Here is a 25,441-nt window from a genome sequence, read left to right on the forward strand (position 1 = left end):
GATTCTCTATTCTGTGGTTTTGAGATGGAAAAGATTTCCTTGGAGAACGCTGTTAAAGGTTTACAATTGTGTAAGTTTCTGTAGATTTGGGAATGGGAAAGAGAAGGGAATAGAATATCTTTCTAATCACTTCAGTACTCTATCTTCTGTTTTCTTAATTTATATTTTAGTTCCCAACTGAACCATGTCACCATATGATAATAACATGAAGACATGGAAAAAGGTTAATTTACTCTAGAAGAGTAATTGCTACTACATTTTAGCTGTGATCATATTTTGTTCATGCTATTGCACTAGAGATGAACTTAGTGCTTTATAACTGAATAATTCTACTTTTAAGTGTTTTCCAGTATTTTTTCTCTGTTCAAAATAATTACTGTGTCCCACTGTTGTTTGATTTTTAAATTAATAACATAATTTTTATCTTCTACTAGCAGTGATAACTGACTTCCTCCCCTGACTTATTGACTGAACAGAAAAAAGTAATTTTCTATCAGGTCAAACATTTCTGTGAATGACTTGGGAAGGAAAGGAAGTGAAAGCTTGAGTTAGAGGATCATTCAAAAAAAGCTGGGAGAATAAAGACAGTATGTTGTTCTCCTGTTGCACATTGGCTGGGAGGTTAGATGAATCTCTGGAGTGTTAGAACCCTTAATTTAAATTCTTTCTCTTCCTCAGCCTGCAGTGCCAAAATACTAAATTGAAACTGTTAATTAAACCATAGAATATGAGAATAAATCCTAGCAGTGAGCTATTTCAACACCTGATTTTTACCTGTTATTTCAATGAACATTTGAGTATGAAAAGGAATGCTCTGGTGTTTTAGTTGTTGCCAAGCATTATACTGTCAAGGACTTCTCAGCTTCTAACCCAGCCCTACCAGCGAGGATGCTGGGGGTCAGGAGGAGTTGGAATGGGACACAGCTGGGACAGCTGATCCCAATTGTCCCAAGGGATATTCCAAACCACAGGGCATCATCCTCCCGTAAGTATAGGGGGAAAGCTGACCGAGGGCTGCTGCTTGGGAACTGGCTGGGCCTCGGTCTGCGAGTGGTGAGCAGTTGCACTGTGCATCACTTGTTATGTATATTCTAATTCATTAGGATTATAATTATTATTATTATTTTCTCTTCCTTCTGTGTCTGTTAAACTGTCTTTATGTCAACCCACAAATCTTACTTTTTTTCTTCCCTGTTCACTCCCACATCCCACTGGGGATGGGAAGAGTGAGTGAGTGGCTGTGTGGTGTTTAACTACCTACTGGGTTAAACCATGACAGTCCTTTCTGGCAGCCAACATGGAGCATAAAAGTTTGAGATAGTGACAGCTCTGACTGGAGCACATTAAAACAAATTTGTCAAATCTGTCATAGTGGTAGAGCCATAGAATGGTTTGGATTGGAAGGGACCTTAGTAATCATCTAGCTCCAACCCTCCTGCCATGGGCAGGGACACATTCCATTAGATTGGGTTCCTCAAAGCTGCATCCAATCTTCCCTTGACAATTCCAGGGATGAAGCATGCACAGCTTCTTTGGGCAGTTGGTTCCAGTGCCTCACCACTTTCATAGTAAAAAATTCTTTGTAATATTTCATCTAAATCTACCCTCTTTTAGTTTATAGTGTTGATTTGTTTGGTTTTGGAGTTGTTGCAGTGTTGTGTTGCATAACAGCAATACTTACTTAATATCTATGACTGTATATGTGTGAGTAACTATACTTGCTGTATATGTTCCATGTTGTGCTGTTACCATCTCTGGAGGCTGTGTTAAGGTTAACATTTTGTTGTACTGTGTAGCACTGCCTTATGGTAAAATTGTGGTTGTGAGATAGATCTGGTGTGTGTGCTCAGCACTGCCACCATTTCCGAGCTTCCGGAGCCATCTACGGGAACCAGGAATAATTGCACTGCGTACCTTTTCTCCTCAGACAGCCTTGGGGGGAGATACCTTCCTTCATCTTCCCCTTCTCTTCCAGGCAAATTACAGTAGCTCTTGAGAATTTTTAATATCCTCAGCATGGTCAAACCATCATGTTCCTGTTGCTGTGTCTGCTGAATGTGTTTCAGGTCTTGTTCAGGGTTAAACAACTATTTAAGAATACTACCCAGAGATTTACCCCAAGGCTGAGTATTAGGGTGTATGGGTAGTACAGGCAAGTACCTAGGACAGTGGTCACCTCCAAATTCTGCAATTTGACCCCTGGACAAATGCAGAATTCTGAAAAACTGATAAAATATTTGGAAAAAGTATGCTGCCACCATGGCAACTCCAGAGACATAAATCACTGCAGTGTGCTAGGCCCTGGCCTATGCCTGTCGAATCCTGTTCAATGCTACTCAGTGCCCTCAAGGGGAAGAGAAGGTCTGATGACAAAATGACAGGCATTATGGCTACTCCAACCCCTACAACAGGCACTGTGGCTGAACCAAAGAACCAACCTGTGCTGCTTTCAGTCATCCCTGTACACAAGACAAAATATTAGAAGTGGAAGTCAGCTCATTTAGTACCTGATGAAGGAGTTTCTTCTTAAGACAGAGCAAGAGGAAGAAGTAGACAAGGCAGACTGCTCCAAAGCAGGACCATCACAACAGGAGGAGGAAGAATAGAGTCAGCTGCAGTTTGGGGAGGAGCAAGAGGAAAAATTCATAAATGAGGCAGTAACCTCCTTATCCCTGTTCCCGAGTGAGCTGTGAGTTATGTGAAAGGATTTCAGTTGTCACACAGGTATGCACGTGGTCATCTGGATGCTCTGATACTGGGATAATGGAACCAGTAGCCTGAAATTAGAAGGTAGGGAAGCCATGCAGGTGTGATTCCTTTCTAGGGAAGGGGGCACTGACAAAGCAGTTGGAAAAGGGGTATAAGTCCTCAGTGTCTGGAGGGGATTCCTGTCGGGAGTGAAGGAAAGGTATCCTTTCAAAGAAGCTACTATATGTCAGCCAGAGAGAGGTATCCAGTACCTGAGGGAATGAGATGATTTATGATGATCTGAACAACAAGCAATTATCTAAAGATTCAGACTAAGTCAGGTGTGTGCAACTGATATGGTGGAAGTGCACCATCGCCTTATGCCAAGTCATTGGCAGTAAGGACCTGGGAAGATGGAAAGGGGCAAGAGGTGAATGAATTAGCTGGTCAATTCTAGCAGTACAAAGAAAGTCTGTCTTCCCCCATTGCCTCAGCTATGGAGAACCTGGTAACAGCAACGCAGAGGATAGATCCTACTCCCCACCTGTCTAGATCAGTATTTCTGCTGTTAGGAGTAAGCGCTCTTCTGGTCAAGAGAGAGGATATAGTGGGTACACACTACAGGGCACCTCGTGCTTTTACCTGCATGACCATGTAGAAGACATGAGGAAGTGAGATGGAAACACATTCCATGATCCTAGAGGCATGGGTATATGATTTGCAAGTAAAAACTATCACAAAAAGGAGGTTTTCCAGGAAAATTGCAGCTCTAGTCTTCAGCTGGCAGTTCGCCAGACAGAGTAGAATGGCTCATGCTCCTGATCTTGAGGAAGGAACTTCTGATCTGTACTTATGGGAATTGAGTAGTGAATACCATGACCAGGACTAGAGGGGCTCTGCCTCCAGCCAGGTGGAGAAAAGGGACAACCAGGCTTACTGGACTGGGTGGATCCAGTGGCCTGGTACATCAGACCTACAGGAGTATAAGGCTCTAGTGGACACTGCTGCAAAGTGTACCCTAATGCCATCAGGCTATAAAGAGACAGAAGGCATCTGTACTTGTGGAGTGAAAGGCTGATTCCAACAGCTGACTGTAGTGAGCCTGACTGGGACTGAGTGGCAAAAGTACCCTGTTGAGACTGGCCCAGAGGTTCCGTGCATCCTTGGCACAGACTATCTCAAGAGAGGGCATTTCAGTGACCCAAAAAGGTACCAGTGAACTTTCAGTACATCTACCTTGGAGATGGAAGATGTTAAACAGCTGTCTACCTTGCCTGTTTTTTCACTTTTACTTGTTTGAATTTTACGTTTTTCTTCCCAATTCTCTCCTCCATCCTGCTGGGGGGACAGGGAGTAAGCAAGTGGCTGTGTGGTGTTTAGCTACCTGCTGGGTTAAACCAACAGGTTTAAATGCATCTTGGATGTAGTCATTGGAAGCCATTTAACAGATGCAGTAGTACTGTTTTACTTTTAGGAATATATGGATCTCTGTAGCTATAGAGCTTTCCAAATTAGTTGTAAACATGTCTTTGTGTGTGTTCTTTTACAATGCCAGCATGCATACCTTCATGCTGCCTATTTTGAGTGATATTTTGTAAATATGCTATAAATTTAGTTTTAAAGGTCTGTAGAATGGCTATTTTAGCACAAAGTAGAATAAAAAGAAACAGGACACCTTTGCAGGGTTGAAAATAACTTCTCTGTATGCAGAAAAAATTACTGTACTGAGTTAAAATTATACAGTAATAGTAATAAGGGTGTGTGTATTTTAAGCATTGATGACCACAGCTGTAAAAGAAATTACAGCTGGCATTTCAGTTTTAACGTATGCTTCTTTGTTTCAGTAGTGAGTCTCATCTTTCATCTTTGTCTTCTGAGCAGATTGTAACCTCTTTTTTTGTTTGTTTGTGTCAGTTTTGATATGTAGGAGGGAGGGATGTGCTTCGGGTGTCTTGAAAAGTTAGTTTTTTTACTTAGAGCACTTGAATCAATTCTCTAAGAGCAGTACCCACTACACCAGCTATTCTTGGTGACTTCCTGTTGGTGATAGAATTCTGTTTTAAATGTTTCAAAAGAAAACTAAAGGTATTTGCTTAGCATCTTGCTTTTTGAGTCAGCAAACACTGGGCATGTTACACTTTTCTTTTTTCCAAAATTAATATGAAGTGTCTTGAAGCAGAAGTAGTCCAGGTCTTTGACACTGATGCAGAAGACATACTTTAATAACAAAATACCAATTAATAACATTTCCAAGTTTCATTTTGTAGTTTAATGGTTCAGTGCTGCTTCCGTGTGGTAGTAAAATAAGATTTTACAGCTTGAATTGAGAAATATTAATAATCTCCTTCATGAATACAGTTGATTGGCTAAATAAGGTGATTAAAAATGATCAAATTTACACTTGGTTTATTAAAGATAGAACCTTTTATTATTTATACGTAAGAATATTATGTTACATATTCCAGTCTCAATAAGACAACTTCTAAGTATCCTTACTGGGAAAAAGAGGCACAGAATGTTCCTTTGAGAAAGCATTTTTGGGATTTAATTCTTATAAAGAGACCAGGTTTTGCTTTGTTTTGAGATACTCAATATATTAAAGAGTTTACCTGGACAAATTCTGAAGAGGCCATCCTAGTCCCAACCCTTGTTCAGAGCAGGGCTAACTCAAGCTAGGTCACCTCGCTGAAGGCCTTGTCTAGTTGAGCTTTGAATATCTCTCAGGTGGCCTGCTCTAGTGCTTATCCACTCTGGGAAAATTTTTCTCTCCCTTATGTCCAGTTGAGATTTCCTGTCTTTCAGCGTGTGTTTATTGTACTTATCATTTCACTCCAGAGCGCTCAGATTTGGCTTCAGATAGTGGGGCAAGGAGAGGGCAATGGCTTCCTCCTTTGGTCTGCTCTTCTTTGGGATGAACCAAATTGACAAACCAAACAGCGCTCTCAGTGTGTCCTCTTATGAACATGGGCTTCAGTCACCAAAACATCTTAGTGACCTGTCTTCAGTTTGTGGGTCTTCTCTCATAAAGGGGACCCTCAAAGCTGGACATGATACTTTAGATGTGGCTTTTGCACTGCGAGGAGAGGAATAATGACATCCTTGATTTGCTGGCTACAGTCTTGCTAAGGCAGCCCAGGATGTCCTTAGTCTTTACTGCTGTACAGGTATGTTCCATCTGTTTTGTTGCTGTCAAGTAGAGAAAGGCAGACAGGAGGGAGAGTTTATGAAAAGAAGATCAGGACAAGGAGAAAGAGTAAGATGAAGGGAGATACATATTCCATCTCTGTCATTATAGAGAAGAGTATGAAATGACTGAGAAAATGTGATGTGATGCAGATGTAGTGTTATTCAATCTCCTACCCCTCAAAAAAGAAAGTTAATTAACAGGTTATTAAGCTAAATATAGTGCATGGTAGATTCAATGAAAGTTTCAAAATTACAAGTGTGGCCTTAAGAGTGATGCCTTTTAGCCCATCATGTACTTGTGATTTTGGATAGAAGAGTGTCAACAGTCATTTGCAGTTGAATTAGAATCACAGAATATTCTGAGCTGAAAGGGACCCACAAGGATCACCAAATCCAACTCTTAAATGAATGGTCCATACAGGGATCAAAGCCACAACCTTGGTGTTTCTAACACCATGCTTTAACCAACATGCTAATCTCAGGGTCTTACAAGAGGTAGGACTTGGCTTGTACAGGCTTCTGTGAGAATTGGTGACTGGATGTTGGTATGTTCCTATGCAGAAAAAAAAGGTTCAGCTTTATCACGCCATCTCTCTGCGAAGATTTTTACCTGTTTTACTGCTTGGCAGATGGAGGGTGTCATCAGTTCCTACTTCTCAGCCTAGAAGTGGTTATTGCTTGAGATGTCTTATCTCTGCTGGTTCCTGCTTGCCTGCCCCCATCATGTACTGTGAATTATATTCTTCTGCAGGATGCGGATGTGTATTTTGCTATGTGCCTTTTAGCTTAATATTACTTCCTAAATGTTGTGGCACAGACTTGATCTCACTATTTCTTCAGAATATTAGAGCACAAGCTTTAAAACTCTTGTGTTAAAGAAGGTAAATAGTCCAGTTTTGAGCCATAGCATCATATGATTACTTGGCTCGATTGATGAATTGAAAACCAAACTGAAAGTAAGCTTTTCAGAGCTGTGGAAATCTGAAAGTGTGGTTATCTTTGAGCTTGTGCCCTTGAATCTTAAAATTAAACTAATTATTGTAAACTTTCCCCTTTGACTCCCGTGACTGGCTGCTGCTGTGCCCTTGGTGCTCTCCAGTGCCTTTGTGCTGTCATGCCTTCATGTCCTTCTTGTGGTCTGTCCTGCCCCAGAACACATTTGGCTTCCTCTCACGTCCCTTGCATTTGGCAAGCACCAGCCTGTGTTATGGCTGTTTGGAGCGAGGTGAGTGCTTCAATTGACCAGTTGATTGCTGCTGCTCGAGATGGATGGCAGCCAAGTTCTGTTTCCCTTTTCCACAATGCAACTGCTAATTTGTATGTCTTGCTTCTACCCGGCAGCTGATTTCCATGAAACTTAGGGTAAACTTAGGTGTCTTTGAGATCTCTGTTTCTCTGTCAAATTTGGCTAAAATTGTCCTGCGTGATTAGAATTCATCTGCGTGACATGGCTGCTGGATAGACTGCATACCATATAATCATTGTTTTCCAAGGGTAATTGAACTGCATTTTAAAAACTTTTGGATTTGGTTGCTAAAACAAAAATGAAGAAACTAGACTTCATGTGAAATGGTTTGTCTATTTAATCTATGATGTGTTTGCTTTTTCCAAGTAGTGAATACAAAAGGAGGGAAGAGAAATTTGGCAAAAGTGCCTGTGCTCGTTAGTTCAGCAGCTGGAGTATTTCAGTATAGGTGAAATGCATACCAACTCAAGCCCTGGGGATTTGAAATGTGTATTCTGCCTCCTGTGCTTTGTGAATTTGTAGTATCCGCTGTTGTGAATAGTCATTCTTCTTTGATGCCATTCCCCATTTTATGTATAATCAAACTTTCTTCAGAGTTGCTTCAGGATCTCAGGCAAATTACCCCTTAGGCATGGTGAGTCAGTCTGTGTGTGTTTTTTTTTTTTTTGTATTTTAACATTTAGAACAGCTTCAACAGAAGGAATTGACAAAGGCTCAGATACCTAGCATGGAAATTGCAGAGAGATGCTATGTTCGTGCAGTGCTATAATACGAAGTCTAGTTTTTGTGCACAATGTTATTTGTTGTAATGTTATCCACTGCAGTTATTCTTTGCTAGGACAACATGCATCTGTGGTAAAATGTTTTTAATCCTTTCATGCTTTTAGAAGCAGAAGCTAAGCTCTTCAGTCAAGACAGCTTGGAACTGACCATTTCCTGAAAGATTGAGGTGGATAAAATTTCAACAGTTGTACAAAGGATTTTATCAGAATTTGTCCAAAATAAAAATGGCTCAGGGGATGATGTTCTCTTACGATTTAGTTTATAGGGCTTATATGTTTATTCACAGAGCAGAAGAGTAATTATTGAGGGAATTAACTTCATAGCTTCAGTAGACCTTATCTTGATTTGAGGCAATGTCTTCAAAATAAGGAGAGTGATAGTCTTAAGCATTGCTTTGCAAATTTTATTTTTTCCCCACTCTTATGATGAGCACCACTTGTCCTAACTGCAAGTTAACCATGTTCTCTTCTCCCTGGGAACCAGAAAGTAGAAGTTGTGAATTTAACTTCTCTGTTTATTCTGAAGCATTAGTTTTGCTCTCTTAACACCTCCTACCTTACCTGTCAGAGATCAAGAGCAGGTGCATACTGAGGTATTTAGCTCTTAATACTTCAGGTGAAAGTAGGCTGGAATTTAACTGTCTGTGAAACTTGTAAGAAAAAGAGAACCTGAAGTAGCTGAGTGCGGGTGGATGTGTATTAATGAAGGATTGCAGAATTGCAGGTGATTATGACTTTCAGTTAATCAACAATACACTGAATAGGTAACAAGAACATGGGTCTTCTCTTTCCATATTTCCACATGTGCTGACATATTAGCTCCAGTCACATAACTCTAAAGCAAAAAGAGAAAAAAGAGGAGAAAATCATTCTAAAAAAGCAACTAGTTATCTGACAAAATGGCTGTCATACTAGTTACCTGTTCACCGCAATAAAGACAGGCCTCATGTTGCTGCATTCTTTGTGCATATCCTTTCTGAATGCTGCTGACAGAACATCAGACAGCAGAAAAATGAATGGTCTCGGTTGAAGCAAGGTAAAAAAAAAAAAAGGCAGAGACAAGTTTACTTATTTTGTCATTTTTTTCTAACTTTGTTCTTCACTGTTATTTCACTTCTGTCACTCTTCTTTATCTGTGTCCTTTGCATCTCTGTATGCCAAAGCTTGCAGTTTTCAGTCATATGAGGAGTTTAAAGAGATGTTTTTGGTCAAGGGAAAGCTTCAGGGTCTAAATGCTGCTCATGGATAGAGGCGAGTATCTCAAGTCTTAGTCCCTGTACAACACCTCTCTATATCCCATGGCTTGCTCACAAATTACTCCATCTCACCTCCCTGAAGAAGTAGGTGGGGCTGTGGATACGCTTGTGCTTATATAAGTTTTGATGGTATATTGTGATGTTGCCTATAGAAGATGGAGCTGGAGTTCAGTTACTTCAGACCACTTAAAATTTTCAGACCTAGGAGCATGAATTTAATTCATGTCAAGAATACTCTGATGTGCGTGCTATTGTACAGCTTATTGTGAGGTGGGACTCTTTGCAGTAAGTTTTTTGATTGCAGTTGTTAGTACAGAGATAAGGAATTACATCTATACGTTAATTAAACTTAGAGAAAATATAGGTGTACCTGATAACATGTGAAGTTAGGCAAAACGCATAGCAGAGGCTGTGGAAGAACTAGATGATGTCTGGTTCAGGAAGAAGTCTGTGAGTACGGAGGGAGTTCTCTGATTAAATTTGTATAGACAAAGCAACTTCATGAGATCAGCACTGTGAGTCATATGGCAATGACCAGTCTACATGAAGGCCAGATTTTCTGTTGTCAAAGCATTAACTTCTTTTAATTTTTCAGTAGTAAACAGGTTAATAGTCTTGCCAAAGCATAGGCAGTAATGTCAAAGAAATGGGAGGAAATCGTGTTTGTGGAGAGGGATGTGAAAATGGTCTCATGAAGAGCATGGGGTTTTTTAATTTTATTTTTGAGCAGACAGTGCTCCGGTCCTTAAATCTGTAAAGACAAAACAAATAGATGTCTATAAAGGGTAAGCATAGTCTGAGTGTACAGGAAGACAGAAGCCCTTATTGGGTTGTTTAGACAGGCATTCATAGTTTGTCAGTGGAATACAGAGAGGGGGAGAAGGGAAGTCTCTTCTATTGAGTGTCTTAGTGAATGATATAAAAAGTATTTTCCTGTTTTCCATGTGAATTGAACAGCTCTGGTGTATCAGAAATACTTCTGAACCTTTAAGTTCACGAGGAAATTTTGTAGCACGCATATCTGACTTAATACCATTAATAAAATAATAATAGTTTCAGTCAGAAGGGACTTTTAAAGGTCCTCTCCTCTGCCATGGGCGGGGATGTCTTCAATTAGATCAGGTTGTTCAGAGCCTCATCCAAACTGACCTTGAATGTTTCCAGGAATGTGGCATCCACCAACCTCTCTAAGCAACCTGTTCCAGTGTTTCGTCACTCTCATTGTAAAAAATTCTTCCTTATATCTAGTTAGAATCCTACCCTCTTTTAGTTTAAAACCACTACCCCTTGTCCTATCACCACAGACCCTCCTGTCACCACAGGCCCTGCTTAAAAGCTTGTCCCCATGTTTTTCATAATCCCTTCCCTATTGAAAGGCTGCAATAGGGTCTTCCTGGAGCCTTCTCTTCTCCAGGCTGAACAACCTCAACTCTCTCAGCCTATCCTCGCAGGAGAGGTGTTCCATCCCTCTGATAATTTTTGTGGCCCCCATCTGGACTCACACCAAGCGGTCGATGTCCTTCCTTTGCTGGGGATCCCAGAGCTGGGTGCGGTACTCAGGTGGGGTCTCACCAGAGTAGAGGGACACAACTACCTCCCTTGACCTGCTGGCCAGGCTGCTTTTGATGCAGTACAGGATACAATTAACTTTTTGGTCTATGAGGGCATGTTGCCTGATCATGTCCAGACTCTCATCCACCAGCACCCCCAAGTCCTTGGCAGGGCTGCTCTTAATCCCTAGCCTGTATTGATACTGGGGGTTGCCCCAACCCAGGTGTAGAACCATACACTGGGCTTTGTTGAACCTCTTGAGGTTCCTATGGGCCTATATCTTGAGCTTGTCTCTCTGGATGGCATCCTGTCCCTCGGGTGTGCCAACTGCACCACTTAGGTTGGTGTTGCCAGAAAAGAAAAATGGCAAACCAGATGCCGAGTCGCTTAGTTTGAGCACACTTACTGGAGTCTCTTTACCAGCCTCCCTGTACATGTTATTGAGTATCTCTGTAGCAGTTTGCTGATGATCTCTATTTTTGGACAGTGAGTGAGAAAAGACTGCTTTGCATCAGATATAGAAGTGAAAGGGTGGGAATTTTGACCAGAGATGAAAACAGAGCAATGAGGAAGGCTGGAGTCTTGGTTTTCAGGAGTACGGAGTGCACATTCAGTGCATACCTCTAAATTCATATTAAAATGCTACTACTCAGACAAAAAATAATTGTAGGTGTTTCAAGCAGGACATTCAATGTGATGCTTGTCTTTTTGATGCTTCTGACTAAAATCTGACTATGTTTAATTCCATTTTCTGAAAGAAATGTCATCTCACCTTGTAGAAGCACTTGAAGACATTTAATTGCTTCATATTGTTCACGTGGATTCTGTGATGACAATATCCTTGAAACAGTAGCAAAAAAAAAAAGTCTTAAGGCTGGCATAATGTATTTAATGTGGACTGCTATTGAAGACAAGAGTTACAGCTTATTATGGTATTACCTATGCCTGAAGTGGTGTGAGTAAATACATGTAAAAACACTGTTTATAAAACCTCAGTCTGACCTTTATTGTTTGCATTTTCTCTCTCTTTTGGTATTGTCTTTGTGTGTCTTTAATATAATTTTTGTGTAGCAATACATAGGTTTTGAAAACAACCTATAGGGTTTTTTTATCCTGTTGGATAAATTATTGAGAGCTTTATTTTTCTATTCCTGAATTTTCTATCTACATGTGAAACTATAGTTATAAAATCAACTTCAGAAAACTGCTAGAGGCACTGCAAGATTTTTTTTGTGGTACGCATAGGATGCAACAGGATAGAGTTTGTAAGATTTTGCATTATTGCTACTGTGAACTGTCTGCACACCATTCGTGTCAAGTCTGAGTTACACAAAGTAGAAATTTATGGGGGTGTCTGTTCAGTGAAAATGTTAACAGCAATTTTTTTCTGAAAGCAGACGTGAATTAGCGGACTTTCAGAGGTTTACAGTTATGTGCCCTATTTGCTTGTCAGGGGTTTCTTTCTTTAATAATGAGGCAGTCATTTACGTTCTGGTGGTAAAATCCTCTCGATCGGCTATGGGAGTTGTGGCGCTGTGTATGCTCGGAGATGGTGATCGTCATTCAGTCACCTCGACTTACACTGTCTCTCTTCTGCATATTTCTGGAATCTATGGCAGCCATTAGCGCTCTAGGTGTAAAAGTAATTCAGTGTTGGAAGTAGCAGTTTCCCTGAAATCCTCCAGATCGAACTGTATAATTTCTGTGAGTCAGCAAGTTCAGTCATTGGTGGAGGACGGTAAAATGATTTGTTAACTTCTTGTGTAAGTCCTCTACAAGACTGACTGTGTAGTAGCTGTTTCTGTCTTTCTGTAAGAGGAAAGAGGAGGAAGCAGAAGTTTAGTTCCTCTTAAGAACTTTTTCTTTGGTGTTCACGAAACTAAGGTATTTTTTAGGATTCCCAGAAGAGTTTGAATATGTATATACATATTTTTATTTATATACATATATGACAGAATTTTCTTTTCCCTAGTGTTATGATTCTGCTGATTTTTCAGAAGCTTTATCTTTTCTGACATGCTGAAAGCTTTTCTTGCAGTTGCATTCAAATAGTAGGTAAATATTAGCCTGTGCTTTGCAAAGTGTAGCTCATCTTGATGGCTGTTGTCAGGAATGTGTAGTGTTGGAGCACAACTCCAAGACTACAAGTTTAATTCTCTGTCCAAATTTAATTGTCTAAAATTTAGATGCCTACGTTGAGCTGATTACTCTTATGTCTCCATTAAATTTACAGAAATAATTACCTCCAGAAGGCCATTCATCTCTTTCTAAGCTAGGTGTCCAAGATAAGAAAGATAAATTGCTGTGGTGATTGCAAATGGGGCAGTGACTCATTCAGATTCAAATATCCAGCCGACCCTCTGCAGTGAGGGTCACTGAATTTCATCAGAACTGTTCAGATGGCACTAGTTAGTTGCAGATTGCTTTTTCCCATTCCTAGCTGTGTAAATTCTACTTATTTATATATATACACACTATATATGTTTACATATATATGTATACATGCTAGCGTGTGTCCAAGGAAGTCGAATGAGGCTGGTGAAGGGTCTGAAGCAGTCGTCTTAAGAGGGGCTGTGGTTGTTTAGCCTGGAGAAAGGGAGGCTCAGGGGAGACCTTTGGGCTCTCTACAACTGCCTGAAAGGAGGTTGTAGTGAGGTGAGAGTCAGTCTCTTCTCCCAAGTAACAAGTTGTAGGATGAGAGGAAATGGCTTCAATTTATTCCAGGGGAGGTTTAGGTTGGATATTAGGAGAAATTTCTGCTCAGAAAGGATGGTCAAGTCTTGTAGCAGGCTGTCCAGGGAAGAGTTTTGAATCTCAACCCCTGGAGGTTTGTCAAAGACATGTAGATGTGGCACTCAGGGACGTGGTTTAGTGGTGGACTTGTCAGAGTTAGGCTTGCAGCTGGACTCTGATCTTAAAGGTGTTTTCCAACCAAAATGATTCTGTACTTTTTAAGTGTAAGCCCTTGCTTTGTGGATTTGAGACTCTAGAGGTATGGATGAGTCCCTGTTATTTGCTTCACCTTTTGGTTCTGGAGGCCCAGTTTAGAGGGTCAGTGGTAGTTCCTTTTAGTATTTGTTTTCTGGGTTGTTTAGCCGTAGTTAAGATGGGTGTGTGATACAGTACACTGATTTAATTTTTTTTACCATGGTGGACAATATTAATTGGTTTTGCTTTTTAATTATGTTTTTAATTATAGCATGAAATATATCACTGTATATAAAATAAATGTGCTCTTTTTTTTGTGGCATTTCCTTGGAGGATGTGGAGGAAGAAACAGAGGAAGTAATGTGGTTTTGTATGTGTGATCTTTGCAGTGTTTTTGAGTACAAGGTATAATAACCATGTTGCTTCAAATGTTTAGTTGTTGATTAAAAAGACTCCAAATTTGTTCATAAAAATATCCACTTTTTGTCTCTGAATGGTTTCCACCTCAAATTGAATTTTCCCTGCAGTGCCTTTGTGAGGCAGAGAGATGTTGTTATCGCTCCTTTATGGATGGATCGCTCTTTTATGGATGGCAGCTGTGGCAGAGGCTTTGCTTTTTCATTGTGAGTGGAGTGGGCAGCGTGCCCGTGTGAGCCAAGTGCCAAGTCCTGTAGGCGCGAGGGCTCTGCTGTGGTACCTGACAGGCAGGTGTCTAATGCCGGTGGAGACTTAGGGTTGGCAGGTGTGACACGGCTTACAGGAGTCTGGCGTGCATCTGAGCTGGAAGTTGATGATGTCTCACATAGCACTACTATGTACCCTCACAGAGAGCTGTTTAAACTGAGCACATGAAGATTTCCAGATCCTTGTTATTGGAGTACCTTAATTTTTGGCATGTACCTGTAGCATCTGAATGGTCCAGTTCCCTGAGGAACTGAAATCTTCAGTCTGAATTGAAAATTTTTGCATTAATTGTTGATTAGCATAAATAAATTTCTCTTTAAAGTAGGAAACTTTGAAAACGACATCTATTTATACAAAGAAAACATAACATTTTTTTGCAAGCATAGTCTTTTTTCATTTGTCAAAAGCATGTAACGTGACCTGTTACAATTCTGTTTAGACTTAAAAGTACGACAGCTTGTTTATTGGGTTTGCATGGCCAGGTTTTGGTAGCAGGGACCTACAGGGGTGGCTTCTGTGAGAAGCTGACAGAAGCTTCCCCCATGTGCACAGAGACAATGCCAGCAAGCTCCAGAATGGACCCACCACTGGCCAAGGCCAAGCCCATCAGCGATGGTGGCAGCACCTCTGGGGTAGCAGAGTTAAATAGGGAGAAAAGTTACTGTGCCAGAACAAATACCAGACAGAGAGAGGAGTGCGAATATGTGACAGAAACAGCCCTGCAGACACCAAGGTCAGTGCATAAGGAGGGGCGAGGGATGCTCCAGGTTGACAGAGCTGAGATTCCCCTCTGGCCCATGGTGAAGACGGTTGTGAGGCAGCTGTGCCTGTGCAGCCCATTGAGGTCCACAAGGGAGCAGAGATCCACTTGCAGACCCTGGGCGACCCCATGCCAGAACAGATGGATGCCCAAAGGAGGCTGTGATCCTGTGGGAAGCTCGCACTGGAGCTGACTTCTGCCAAGACCTAGGGCCCCGTGGAGAGAGGAGCCCACGCTGGAGCAGTTTGTCAAGAACTGCAATCGGTGGGTAGGACTCATGTTGGAGAAGTTCATGTGGGATGGTCTCCTAGGGAAGGAACCCCACACTGGTGCAGGGGAAGAGTAGGAGGAGGAAGGAGCAGCAGAGACAGCAAGTGATAAACTGACCTTAATCCTCATTCACCATCCTCCTGCACTTCTAGGGGAAAGGAGGTAGAGAAAATCAGGAGTGAAGTTCAGCCCAGGAAGAAGTGAGGGGTGGGGAGAAGAGGTTTTTAAAGTTTGGTTTAATGTATTACTCTACTGTGATTTGATGGGTAATAAAGTAATTTTTCCCGGAGTTGACTCTATTTTGCCCGTGACGATAATTACTGAGTGATTTCTCCCATGAAAGGCTCGACCCATGAGCCTTTCATTATATTTTCTCTCCCCTATCCAGCTGAGGAGGGGAACACTAGAGTGGCTTTAATGGGCATCTGGCGTCCAGCTGAGGTCAACTCACCACAGCTTAGTGCCCAATTTTTTTGTAGCTTACTATGCAGTGAGTTTTCATGAAGGCTGTTACACTGCTTATATAGTAACAGATAGGTATGAACATTTAATTGTAAATTAAACAAATACTTGAGTAGTATAGTGCAGTTCATTTTCACTGCTTAGATTTTGATTAAAAGGCTGGACAAATGGGCTTAAGGTTGTGAAGCCCCTGTATTTCGAGTTAAAAGCAGTAACCTCCTGTGAGTTTGCATGGACTAGGATTGGGGAAATGTGCTGAATTGCCTAACAAGCTTACAGAAGTGTTTTTACAAGCAAAGGTATTTTTATAGCAGAAATACACTACTTTGTTAAGTGAAGGAAAGGAATGGATTTTCCTTTTGTAGCTAAAAGTGGTTGTAGCTGCTTGAACTACCTGCAAGCTGCTCTTTTGATGGCAAAAGCATACCACGTCTCCATGGAAAGGATTGGGACTGCCATTGAGAGGTTCCAGGTAATCTTTACCCTGAATTTCACTACTACAGATAGGCATAGTTCCCTTTTTTTTTTTCCCTTGGAAAGATATATTCATTCTTCTCTATGGTACTGGTACAGTCACCTGAATTAGTCATAGCAAAAATTTTGCTATAAGATGCTGCCAGCAGCTACTTGGCTGCCATCCCACAACAAGAATAGACGACATCCAAGTTCTGATGCCAAATCATGTGTAGGTTAACCTTTGTAACCCATCTCAAATCAACACACGCTGTCTCTGGGAAATAAATCTGGTCTATTTGTAGGAATACTCTGCCTGTATTCGATAGCTTGCATGCAAACTACGTAATTAAAGCCTCTAGCAGTTGTTGCTGAGAGGCTTCCCCACTGTGAGGCAATGTCTGTGAGAAACTACCCTTGTAAAAAGTAAATTCTTTTTTTCACCTTAAGATTCCTCATGACTGAGTCATTGAATATGGAAGTATCGGTAAGGTGTCTGTCAGTGAAATAGTGTCATGTGCAGGAACAAGTTGCAGTTCGTGTCTGTTCACTTTCATCTGACATATGACATGAGTGGTAACTATCAACATTTAAGTGAAAGATGATGTGACCCGTGATGTGGGATGTCATGCAAAGACTGTAAACACAGCAAGGCATACTGACATCAAGGTAGGCTGACATCAGTTAAGTTTAAGATGCCATACTTGAATGCTGGTACTTAACCACAGAGTCCAGCCATTAGCAATTAACAAGAGGGAAAGTTTAAATTACCAGCTCTTTCGAAAATCTGAGCAGTAGGGCAAATCTTTTGAAACAGAACTTGGTGAATGTTTTGTGTTGTGTTGTTTTTTTTTTTCCCCTCTAAACTTACATTAATTAGAGGGAGAAATAGGCTTTTCTTTCCAGAAGATAATTCTTTCTGTCCTCTTATATTAAAGAAGTATCATGGGGAACAGGTTAAGATGGGGATCTTTTTGTATGAAGTACTCTTCCTTTTTCATTTTATGTCTTTGATTTATTCATCTGCATTACCTCTATCCAGGATTAGGTAAAAATTGTGTGCCTAGAGTTGGGTAACAAGATTATTTCCAAAGTGCCTACTTTTCACTTTATGTAAAATTGAATGATTCACACTTCACACTTCCGTAAATGTGGCAGCAGAAGAACACTGGGAGAAAAGATTCATGGGCTTCAGCTATTGTTACTGCTCCTTTAGGGGTTTTTTTCTCTGTAAATATGAGAATCTTAAAACACTCAGACTAACATGTTGTTCTGTAAACAGTTTAATAATTTTCACTGTTTTTATAGACAAACATAATAGGATGGCAAGCAACCACAAACAGAAATTTAGGAAACAAGGCATGACAAGTTTTGACAAGGAAAAAGCAGTACTGTCTTGTTTCTTTAATGAAGCTTTTTGAGTTTTTTTAGGTACTTAAGAGAAAATGTAGTTTGTATACAGCAGACACAGTTGCTTGTAAGATGGGGGATTACTTACAGTATGAGACAATGTCTAACCTGAAGGGTTGCAAGCACTTCAGCGCAAGTCTTTAGAATTTAAAATTAACTTTGAAAAGGATATAGAATGGAAAGGAAACAAAAGCAATGTATTTCAATAGGTTTAATGCAGATTATTTTGTGGGTGTAGGTAGGATTAGTCACCTGCATATCATATGAGATATGCATGAGAATCAGTTCTGCAGAAGAATATTTGGACGGTTCTTTTTTTATATTTTGTTATATACCATGCAGAGTGTGATGCAGTGTCATGCTGTTGAAAGGGGTATAGAAAGCAACTGTTCTGGTTGTTAATTTTGTTGTTTGTAAGATACCTGAAAAGATTCTTTCACCTTGGTCACTGCTGTAAGGCATTAGCTGGAGTTAGTGTCCAGTTTGGGTATAGCACTGCATGAAAGAGGGGAAGACAGAAAAAAAAGTCTAAGTAGAGAAATGATCTGACTGTAATACTTGAAGGGCAATAATGGTCGAGGTGTGGCCCAGGAACGTACATCTGATTTCTGCACCTATTTCTACATTTTCCTCTACAGATTTCAGCAGATTTATTTTGCTTGTATGATTAATATGTGTCCAATACTGAAAATAAAAAATTGAGTAGATAAATTACCGTGACTTATAGGCTAGAACATAAATCCTGTGCATATGAGTGTAATAATACTGCAGTATCATAGAGAATGGTGTACTTTCAAGGGAATGTTATTTTATTGTGGACTTTTTCTCTGAGAATACTGTGAACAACCCATCTGAAAGCTGTCATGTCATATCTTGATTGTAAAGCCCTGCTATCTTCCATGCCTTCTTGCATATAAGATCATCTTACTTTTTTTCTGCAGTCCTTCAGTTTAATAATAAGAACTGTTTGGATCTGTGGGGAAGAGGAAGATAGAGAAGGGAAAGAAACAGAAATGAACCCTTCTGCCATTAAAAGTGCTATGTATGTTTATTTAGATAAATGAGGAAAGGCATCATCCTCATGAGGTAATTAAAAATGTTGAAAAATAATAGCTTTACTTATGTTGTCACTACTTGAAGACAAAATGAACAAAACAGAGGCAGGCTATAAAGGATGGCATTTACAGAGATCCTTGCCTTTGTAGCTGTTATAGGAAAGGTGAAATCTCAAAACATAAAATTAGATTTTGCAGAAGTTTTTAGTTGGTGTTGATGATAAACTCAGTTACTTTCCATTTATTAGCTTTGAGGTTTAGAACACTGAAACAAAAATGTTGATTTTGATTATTAGGAAGTATTTCTAAAAACAATTTATGAACTTCAGCACCAACAAATACTTTAATCATTATTTTATGAGGAGAAAAAAAATGGTGATTACCTCATGGTTGTGTTTATGTTGGAGCTGCCTTTCCTTTGTCTGAATTTTGATTTGGTTAGTGGAATTTACTTTTTCCAGCCATACTTTGTGTTTCAAATTTTTGAATGTTTTCTTTTGTTTTGGCAGAGAACTAGTTGTTGTCTGATGGCAGACTTGGCTTTTTTGTGCAATGGAATGCCAGAAGCATCACAGCCTCACTTTGTACCTTCTAATAATAATTTAACCTAAGCACTATAATTGTTGTATTTACCTTCATTTTATAATCTGGAAAAACGTAGTTATAAATTACATGAATTTAGAAGGCAAACATCAGTTTGAGCGCACAAGAAAAAGAGAAACAGCACTAATTACATTAAAAAAATAAATAACCAAGGTGATTCTGGAACTACATATTGACAAATCTGTGCTTATGAAGATGCAACCTAGAATTTGACAGCAAAATAACTTAAAATTCATATCGTTTTATGCCAAATCAGGAGGGGATTTTTGGTAAGTTTTATGTCTTCAGTGTACTGCTGGTAATACTTAATTACTCAGTAGCCTTACTATCATCTTTCTCTGCATCCTAATTCTAATCTTGCCCTTTTTTTGTACTGTCTTAAATAAGAGATTGGTTTCTGTGGGTGAAAGACTTGTGTCTGGTTAAGTTTTTCAGTGCTGACATCCAGTTAGAGACATCAGAGATGGTTATGGTCTAGGTACTGTGTGCCATCAAACTTGACTTCTATCATGTAGTCAAGTAAATAGTAGTGGGATCTTAGCTTTGGATGATTGGTGGTGTTGGTAGACGGGAATGAATTGTTGTGTTCCTGCCAGGTATTGAACAAAGTGACCTTAAAAGATCCAGCCAAATAAAATTTCTAAATATCAATTGCAAAATCATGTTTGGATTCTTAAAAGTGGCTTTTATAACACTTAGAACTTGTAGTTGTGACTGCTTTGGGGGAGAGGGGAAGAATTAATATTGGTAACACAAACAGTTCATTGCCTATTTATATCTATGTGATAGTTTCTTACACATCTGTTTTAGTACTGGAGGCATTAGTGATTCTCAACTACTTCCCAATTCATTAATTGATCAAAATATGTACTAAGTTGCTGTACAGTTAAATTATCACTTCATTAGTTGTGTTGTGAATGCTGAGAGCCGTTCTTAGTTAATTCTTGTCTGGCTTTTTATAAAAAGCAGAGGACTGTAATCTGTCACATAATCAGCTTGATTACACAGAGGCCACATCAACTGTTTACTCTATGTCTTATAAGTGTTAGTGGAAGTCTGCATTAAAAATTAAACAACTTGAAATTTTCAGCTTTTGCAACCAAAAGTTGAGTAAAGCAACACTGTTGCTTAGTAATTTTGATTTGGTTTGCTTTGTTTTGTAATATTGTGTCTTGTTTTCAAAACAGATACTAGTATTCTTAGTGATTTGGACTGCTACTGAGCCATGAGTTAGTGTCTCGAAAATAACCTCACAACTGTGTATTTTTTATTCATGATAACTTAAGTTAGAGCTCAGGACTGTGCACATTGTGTGAGGGTTGTTTTCTTCTCATTGTGCAGTGCTTTGTGTTTATTAATGCTGAAATTCACCTGGCGTCATATCCTACTACCACAGAGAGAAATGAGCTATAGATTTTGGTGTCATCTAGAACTATATAATCATCACCAATTACCACCTTGCTGTCCAGTCCTTTGCCTTAAAATTTGTGATATGCAGTGCAAACCGATATCCAGTGATAACTAATCCATTAGAAGAGAGACCATTGTGTTTATACCCTTCTTTCATGTTTTAGTATGTGAGAAAGGATTCTTCTTTCTTCTTGTGCCTTAACAATTCTGTTTCTTTAAGAACCTGTGATGAGGGATCTTGCCAAAGCTATTTTCTTCATCTTTCAGAGAAGTCTAATAGCTGTGGGTGGGACATCTTCTGTCTACCAGAAGTATTGTCTTCACCCTAGAGCTCCCAGGGTTCTCATGAGACTACAAATTCTAGTCTCTGTTATAGCTTATATGAGTTTGCTCATAAGGGTCTATATAACTCCTAGGATTTCATGTGATTACTTGTTTTAAAAATATTGTATGATGTTTTATTGTTTTCCATTCTTCTGGTAGAGGTGTTCATTTAAAACATGTTGGCAGTTCTGGATTTTGGCTCTTGTAGTGAATACTTGCTGATCCCAGTGGGTTTTGTTGTCACTGCCTTTTCTATTGTAATATGAGTTTGAGAAACTTGCTTAGATTTGTATTTGAACAAGAACTTTAGTTTGGAAAACCCCTGAATGTCTGCTGTAGAGATTTAGTTTAGAAATAATGAAAAAAAACCAAAACAAAACCCAAACAAAAAACCCCCAACAAAACCCAAAGGAAACCAACTTACATAGTATAACTTTTTTTTTTTTAATCGATCTTTTTGCGTCTCAGTGTTTTGGCATTCTTTGTCACCTGTCAGGATTCTTCCATCTGTTTTGAAATGTCTTTATTATTAGCTTTTATCAAATTAATCCTCCAGAATATTTTCTTCAGTGTTTCTTTTGAATTCTTTTTTTTTGGTTGGTTGGTATCGTTACCCTCTCTTTTTCCTTTGAAAGATGTTCATTATTTTTTTGATTTTAAATACAAAATTTACTACCTCCTTACTGTTTTGTCTAAACCATCAGTAATAATGTCTGTGGAGTAAAGTTCTCTGGGAAGTCAGAAAAACATGAAACCATGTTTATTTAATTATGAAATAATAATTCCTCACAGTTTGATTATAATTTTTTATTATATCTTAACTTTCTGATTTGTCCTGAGCTTTTGACCTTTCTTAAACTTGGTTACCAACTCGTTCTCTCAAAGATTCTGTATGTAGCTACATGGCAAAGAGAGAGCTCAATACTTTTTTAATCTTCACAATAAAAGGATAGTATTTGGACACTGAAGCAGAATAGCATTCTCAGTTTGACTCAGGCGTTCCTAGCCTTACATACATGGTGGTGAAATAAGTGATTTCTGTGTCTGCTTTTCGATGTGATTGATGATTATTGTTGCATTATGGAACTTGGTTGGTTACTTCCAGTGGAGAAAGTTATGCTTTGTGTCTCCCGGGTCAGTGTAGGACTGAAGAAGTAGAAATACAGTCATGAGTGAGATGAGCAAAAGTTCCTTCTAGACTGATGCTAAGCAGTGTTTTATTTGGCAGAAAATTCTATTTGCTTTCATCCTTTCAATCTACTTCATTCCCTACTTCCTAACAAGTGCTTCAAATTTTTCCATCTTTAATATGAAAAATTTATACTTAGATAATTTTTGAATGTAAACCACCTGTCATTTATTTTATTAGTATTTATCAGTAGCTTTTGCAATTGTTTTAAAATTTAAAAGTTAATGACTGTTTACTTATGTAAGCCTTGAGGGTAATTACCTTTACATATACTCAGTGCTGTTAATGCAATTTAAAACTTTATCATAAATAAGACCATGAAAGTGTAGATGTACAATTTTTTAAAACCTACCACGTGCAGATCTGACATCTTAATTTGTAGCTCTTATCCTGTCCTTCAGTGATTTCTCACCCTGTTTAGAGATGCCAGTGAAGAGCTGAACATTACATCACTCAATGAATTTGAGTTTTTTGAGCTTTTTGAAAGCATAAGGAAGTAATTTCAACAGCTGCACAGTCCTTTCAGAGAGTGCCCTGCCTAGGAATTTGTCAATTCAAGTGAGACTTTTCCACATGTATTTCTTCCTTTTCCACTCGTCGGCTTGGAAAAGAACAGTAGGTTTCCTGACACCAGCCTCTTGTAGACTGTATGATCAGACATTCTCCAGTTTCTGAGATTTCTGACTCTGGTTCAGGGCTTTGCAAGTGATTATTTTGTGATCTTCTGTTGGGAACTGAAATTATAAAGGAAGGTTGGTTCTGGTTTTTAGTTTTGTTTACGTAGTTTAGAGAAAGCATTTGGTGAATGAACTATACTGCATTTTGGAAAGAGCAGATGGAGAGTGTGAGGTTTGTGATGTGGCATTACTGTAGATGTGTAATTTGGCTGTAAAGGTGCTAAAAGTTTTATGTTTGGTTCGAGAACAAAGTTTTTCCTGTTTTCTCTGTTGGGAAGTGCTTGTGAAAGATGTGCTGCCAGTCTCATAGTTTTAAAACTTTTTGTGTTAAAAAAAAAAAGAAGTTGCATTCCCAGCAGTAGGAATTTTACAGAAGAAAATAGACTTAAAAAGAGCACACATCACACTGTGTATCACACTATGGGAGGTGCTACTGTAAAGACCACACTAACACAGCTGTTAAAATGTGCCTTAAAATTCACGTCCTTTGTGCAAGAACTTGATGAAGAGTGTGCTGAAAACTTGCTTCTGATACTTAATGTAATTTTAGAGAGGCTGGAGAGGAAGAAACCCAATATAATACATGTTTCAGTAATTAAAAGGAGAAGTGTGGTGTGTGGGTCTAGGGAGGTGTTTGATAGAATGATGGACCGTCGGGCTAACCTAATAATAGACTTACAGTTCTCTTTGCATCTCAAATGTATGAAAGATTAATTCTAAAACTATCACTGTTTACTCAAGCTTTTGTATGAAAATGGTCCTTGTCTTTGGAAAAGGATGAGAGGCTGGGTTGGTAAAGGCAACTAAAAAATCATGACAGAAATACAGACTTTGAAGCCCTTGAAGTACTGCAGGGAGTGCCGGGGTGTCCTCTGCCTGTGACCCCTCGCAGAAAACTCCTTACCACCAAATTCTGTCTCAGGACCTACTGACCCAGGGATAAGGCAACTCTCCTCTCCTGTAGTGTTGTAGGGGAGAGGGAAAACACTGATTGTTAGGGAGAGCAGTTCCCATCCAGGTCATTCGCCTCTATAGTGTTGGTAGGAGGGGAAGGAACTGGCTCTGCAGCAATATCAGGTAGGCTGGATGGGGGAGCAGGAGATTCTTGGGGGAGAAGCACAGTGAGTGGTTATGTTGGGCCTCGTCGCCAGCTGCCAGACTTGTATTGCTTATGCAGTGAATAATATTTGTAGTGTTTGGTATTGCATATGCTTAAGACCGCAGCACTCCTAAATTATTGGTCTTTATCCCATTTGTGATGAAGTGATCTTTATCCCATTTGTGATGAAAGTTTCAGGTAGAAGTAACCCAGGAAGAAACTAATGCATTGATCTTGTTTAAGACAGTGCACTTTCAGGTTTTGTTTTCTTTTTGTTTTTTTTTTCTTTTCCTTTTTCTTGGCTCCAAATGTTAGCTGTGCTTTTCTTAGGTCACGATTTTACTAATAAAATAGATTTTACTGCTAGGTAATTAACTGGTTTTGCTTCCTCACATTAAAAAAAGAGAGGGGGCAGCAATGAGAGTCATTCTGCTTTTATTATGTAATGTAAAAAAAAACCCAACACCTTTTTATATTTATTTTGTTCTAAAAATACATTAGCTTTCTTAGCTCATGTTTTCATTGAAAGTCAAGTGTCACAGGCATCTGAGAGAGGATTAGGCCTTAAATTTTGTCAGCTAAACATCTGAGAACATGAGCTTGAGAATGCATATTTTATGAGTTCCCCTCTGGGGTTTCAGCTTGACCTGGGTTGGAGGCTGCACTTAAGTAAGTAGTGGGTTCCCAGGAGTGAAAAGTTAGGTAGCTGGGGATGCAAGTTTAACTGCCTGGGGAACTGAGGTGATGTGGCTGTGCACCAGTTTTAGAAATGTCAGTAATATTTTAAAGGTAGACTTGTACCGTGGTGTCTGTTCATTTAAAAGCTTACCTAGTTGTAACCAAAATTCCGTATTTCTCAGTATGCTTTCTGGATGGTTCACGTAGGTTCTTGCTAGCATAAGTCCACTTAAAACTTAGTGGGTTTTTAACAGTGATATAATACAGCACGTTCTGTTATTTTAATATTTTGCTTTTGTATCTTCAAGGAGTAAAATTGGGAAACAGTTTAGATTAAGTTCCTGTAAGGCAATTATAAAACTAATTTGACCATACTAGAAAGAATGGCTATGGATGGTTCACTGTCAAAATCCGAGCCTACATGAAAACATGTTCTAGGTCATGTTTGATTTGATACTGTGATTAAACACCTAGATGATGGAGCATGAAGTGCTAAGCTCAAAAACGAGATAAAGCTCCTTAGAACTGCAAAGCTGTGAGTGCTCAGGTCAGAGCACTGAAAAGTGATAGGAGAACAAAAATACAGTATATAGCAATAATCATCAGTGAAAGTACAAAATACAGAGGAAGATACACCAAATGTACAAGGTAAGAACAAGATGTAGGAAGTAAGTCTTGAAATGCAATTGCAAAAAAAAAAAGGGCATTTCTTTGTGTGAGAATATTAATA

The 25,441-nt window shown here is 39.2% G+C and overlaps 1 protein-coding gene across 2 annotated transcripts in view; it reads left to right on the top strand.

The window, feature by feature from the left end:
- TDRD3 (tudor domain containing 3) overlaps positions 1–25,441 on the top strand; it is a 98,737-nt gene that overhangs the window by 10,538 nt on the left and 62,758 nt on the right. The gene's annotated exons all lie outside the window — the stretch shown is intronic.

The sequence above is a fragment of the Corapipo altera genome, unplaced genomic scaffold (assembly GCF_003945725.1).
Source record: "Corapipo altera isolate COAL_440 unplaced genomic scaffold, ASM394572v1 0, whole genome shotgun sequence".
Classification (NCBI taxonomy): Eukaryota; Metazoa; Chordata; class Aves; order Passeriformes; family Pipridae; genus Corapipo; species Corapipo altera.